Raw genomic sequence first — 4,731 nt, 5'->3', positions numbered from 1 at the left:
GGCGGGGGGCCGCCCCCACGGCTCTGCTGGAGCTCTGGCTGAAGAGGAGCTGTTTCCCGCCTTGGAGCCTCCAGCCCTGAGGGCAGAGGCTTTGGTGGCTGGGAGAGGAGGCCAGGGGGCTTGCTCAGAGGAAGGGCTTGGCGTTTGAGGGGATCATGCACAGGTTTAAAAATTCTCCCTCCCACAGCATTTCCCATTTTAGTTTCCTCTCATTCCCTGATCATACCCCTGCTGCCTGGAGATTCTTGCCCTGGGAAGTGTTTCCCTGTCCCATGTCTTTTCCCTGTCAACGCTCAGACCCAATACCAAACTCTATGCCCTCCCCCTGGCCCTCCAGAACCCTGTCTGTTTGCAGGGCACTGGCTGGCAGGGTACATGCTTCTGCTTTCAGGGGAAAAAAAGGATGGCTCAGGCCAAGCCTGATGGGTGCAGCAGAGATGATGCTGATGATGGCCAGATGCAGAGGAGTGGCTGAAGGCACTTCACCAGGTTCCTGGCAGACGTACTGATCTCTAAGTTGCAGTTCAGGTAACTCAGTGACTTGTTAAAAAAAGCTAGAACCTTTTTTATATTTCTCTCTCTGCGCTGCCCAGACGCCTGGAATGTCAAACTGGAAAGACAGAGTCAGGAAAGTTCTTGTCTTCATAGTAATCCCTGCCTTGATCTTCTCGTTCAGACATCCCCTTGGAAATGTCCTGGGGGTGATGTGCAACTGTGAGCAGGCCTGATCCACACCCTCCACACCTGAGGACCCCCTCAACAGCAGAAGGACCCTGCCTTGCTGAAGGTCACTTCTTCCCCACACAGCTTCTCCCTGCAGAACCCTGGGCAGGCTGAGTGCTGAGCCTGGCAGGCAGCAGAGTCCCTGCCCCGGCATACAGTCCCCCGGGGTGCAGGGACCCTGCTAGGAAGAACAGTCCTGGGCACCCCTGCCTGCACACCCGGCTTCCCACCCTGCAGCCTTCCCTGGGAGAAGGCAGCCATCATGCCCTGTCCCTCTGATGGTGCAGTGGAATGTCCCTTCTCTGCAGCACGTCCTCCTCCTGTACAGCAGAGAAGCTCTAAGAGTTGTACTTACTGATCCTGTGATCTGTGGAATGTGCCAGCTTTGGAAGATGCTACCAGGACCTGCAAATGCATTTTCTGCAGCCACAGACTTACTCATATCACATACAATGTGTGCTGTGACAGCTTTAGGAGACCCATCGAGGAAATGCAGCTGTATTGTCCTGCAGATAGAGACTTACTCAGTTAAGGGTTGTGAAGATTTTTCCCCCAGTGAGCTCTTAGCATCTTCCCACCCCAGGCTGCCTTTAACCTCTCTGCCTCGCTCCTCTCCCCTTGGTGCCTGCAGGCAGTGCCCTCAGCCCTGCTGCGCTTTGCAGAGGAGCTGCTCCTGGGCAGAGCTGTCTCTCGGCAGTGCTGCCCACTTGCCATCAGCTCCCTCCCTCCCAGGAGCCCAGCCCAGCTCAGCAGCAGAGGACCAGCCCAAGGCAGCACTTGCTCTGCCCCCTCGGGGCTCCCTCCAGGTGTCCCTGGGGCTCCAGGGGAACCTGCTGTGACACAGGCTGAAGTCATCCCTGATCTTCCCTCCCTCTGCTGGGGAGAGACTCATCAGGAAGGTGACAGGGAATGATCTAATTTCTCCAGGCTCAAAGGATATGATCAATTGAATGAAAGAGGCATTTCATTCTGGGTTTGAAGTTCTAGAGCTAGAATTACAGGCAGCTCTCTTGTCCATGCCACATCCCTTCTGCGAGGCACTGAAGACTTTTATTTCAGGGCTCTCATTTTAATGTCATTTAAAAAAAAAGAACCAACAAAAAAACCCCAAAAAAACCTCATCTATTGCCACGCCAGGTGCCTGGGTGCCAAACACAGCTCCACTCAGCAGGTAAACACAGCACTGAACCTCCAGGAAAGCTATGCCCTGTTGGAGCTTGTGCGGGGAAGACACCACAGGGCCTCCCAAAAGAACCCAGTGATTCTGTTCCACTGCCTGAATGACAACAGCAGGGCACTGATGCAAGGTCCATGACATTTGCACCTTGGGTGATGCAGGGCTGAGAGGAAGATCACACCAGAGCACCCTGACCTGTGCCTCTGCTCTCAGCCCTTGACTGTTCTCCTCTCTCAGAATGTCTACTCACCTGCCTGATGCAAAATAGGGATGTAGATAAAAATAGAATCATAGAATCCTAGTTGGGTTGGGTTGGGTTGAAAGGAACCTCTAAAGACCATCTAGTGTAAATCTCCTTCCGTGGACAGGGACATCTTTCATTAGATCAGGTTGCCCGAAGCCCCATCCAACCTGGCCTTAAACACTTCCTGGGATGGGGCATCTACAGCTTCTCTGGCCAACCTGTTCCAGTGTCTCACCACCCTTACCATAAAAAATGTCTTTTTAGGTCTAGTCTAAAACTACCGTCCTTACGTTAGAACCATTACCCCTCATGCTGTCACTATAGGACTTGGTAAAATATTTCTCTCCATCTTCGCATAAACCTCCCTTATGCATTGTATGGCTGCAACAAGGTCTGCTGTGGCTCATGGTTTAGAATCTTGCTGACTACGCCAATTTGTTGCAGATGGGCAATTTAAAGAACCACTGCCAAAGGTGTTGGCAAAAGGGGTTTTACTGAAGCTTTACAAGTTTGATGGCAAGGTTCACTCTATTGCTTACTGCACAAAGGATATAACAATGGTTCAATGTTACCAATGCAAAATCTTAGTGCAGTAGAACACAAGGTTGTGCACGATATTGGGCACTTCCAAAAGGTCTGCAGTTGGTAAGAGGTCTCTCTACCTCGAAGAGTTTCCTTGAGAGGTGTCCCAGCTCAAGGGGAGATCACTGCCGTGAAGACAGGCTGCTTAGTAGGGAGAGCTCACAGGAGGCTCACTGAGGCTGTCACATTGATGGGATAAATTGTTTGGCTCATAATCAAATTACATGGGCTGGAAAAGTTATGCATGAGACTCCTTGTACGTGCCTCTTTCTTTGTTCCTTGATAAATGAGTCCTGGAGGAACCACCTGCCCTTTATGTCTGAATCGCATGACAGGTGTTCCAGTCTCCAAGCCCATATGCACCAAGGCTCACCACGTCACTCTGCTCCTGTGTGGGTTTCCAGAGAACAGACTGGAACTAGAGAAGTTCTTGGCCTGGTTACACCTAGGCCTTTACCTCCTTTGGAGCCTAAACCAATCTTCTGCGACTTTGATCAAGGAGTTGAGTGCATCTGTCCCAGGGACCCAGCTCCCTCCCATGCCTGCCACCAACCCACAGCTGGTGGGATTCCTCTTGCCTCAGCTCAGGTGTGCACACAGTACAGTCCTCCAAAGACTGGAAGGAATCAAATGTCACTCCTGTGTTGTAGCTCTTGCTGAACCATGTTTGCAGAGCCTCAAGACCTTTTCTGTTCTCTCTCTTCCTCCCCAGTGAGTAACTTGTAGTTGTGGATGAGGGAAGAGCAGGGGACATCCTTTGGCAAGGCAAAGATTTGTCCTGTGTATTGGTGTCCATGTCCAGGTTTTGGTAGCAGGGCAGCTGCAGGGGTGGCCTCTGTGAGATTAGACATGGGGATGCGTCCATGCCAGACAGAGCTGGTTCTAACCAACTCCAAAACAGACCCTCCACTGGACAAAAATGGCCCATCAGTGAAGCTGGTGGAACCTCTGTGAAAGCACATTTAAGATAGAGCACAACTGCTGGAGTGGGAGAGGAGTGCGGGGAAAAGGTGTGAGAAACATCCCTGCAAACACCAGGGTTGGTGAAGAAGGAGGGAGAGGAGGTGCTCCAGGTGCCAGAGCAGATAGTCCCCTGCAGCTCGTGGAGAAGACCGCAGTAGAGCATATATTTTCCTGCAGCTCAGGGAGAAGGCCACAGTGGAGAAGGCAATGCCTGCATTCTGTGGAGGACCCAACACTGGAGATGTTGGATATTTCCGGAAAGAACGGTGGCTTGAGGAGAGCCCATGCTGGAGCAGGTTTATATCGCAGGACTGTAGCCCATAAGGAAATCCCACAGGAAAAATGTTGGAAGGAAGGAGCAGCAGACAGGAAGTGTTATGGACTGACCACAGTCCCCATTCCAATCCCCCTATGCTGCTCAAGGGCAAGGACATAGAAGAGTTGGGAATGAGGGGAGGAGGCAGAAGAGTTGGGAATGAAGGAATGAAGTTGAGCAAGGGAAAAAAAAAAGGGTGGGGGGAGGCATTCCCTGAGGAAGGAGATAAGGAATTCCACCAGCCCCGTGCCTCTTCCACACTCAGCCTTTGCAGCTGCACATGCCTGGCTGCCCACTTCCCTTTGCCACTATCCCCCCAGCCCCATGCCTCTTCCACCCTCAGCCTTTGCAATTGCACATGCCTGGCTGCCCACTTCCCTTTGCCACTTGTTTATACAAGGCCCACACACATCTTGGCACACCCAGGGCAAGCTGGCCTCCACCAACCCTGGAGCCCGCCTGGCCTTGGAGGAGGCGAGGAGCCAGGTCCCTTCTGCATGGGGGTGGGAACAGCTTTGGCCTGGGAACCTGCATGAGGAGTATTCCTGGCATGGGTGGCACAGGGACAGAGGCTGCTAGAGCAGCGCTGAAGTAGCTCAGCTGGGAGAGCATTAGACTGAAGATCTAAAGGTCCCTGGTTCAACCCTGGGCTTCAGCAATGATTTTTCTCCCTTAGATTTTTTTGCAGAGCCCGTCTACCTTCTTCCAGCCTGCCCCAGCCCTGCT

Source organism: Egretta garzetta, unplaced genomic scaffold (assembly GCF_000687185.1).
Source record: "Egretta garzetta isolate BGI_Z169 unplaced genomic scaffold, ASM68718v1 scaffold249, whole genome shotgun sequence".
Classification (NCBI taxonomy): Eukaryota; Metazoa; Chordata; class Aves; order Pelecaniformes; family Ardeidae; genus Egretta; species Egretta garzetta.
Note: the sequence above shows the minus strand (reverse complement) of the source record.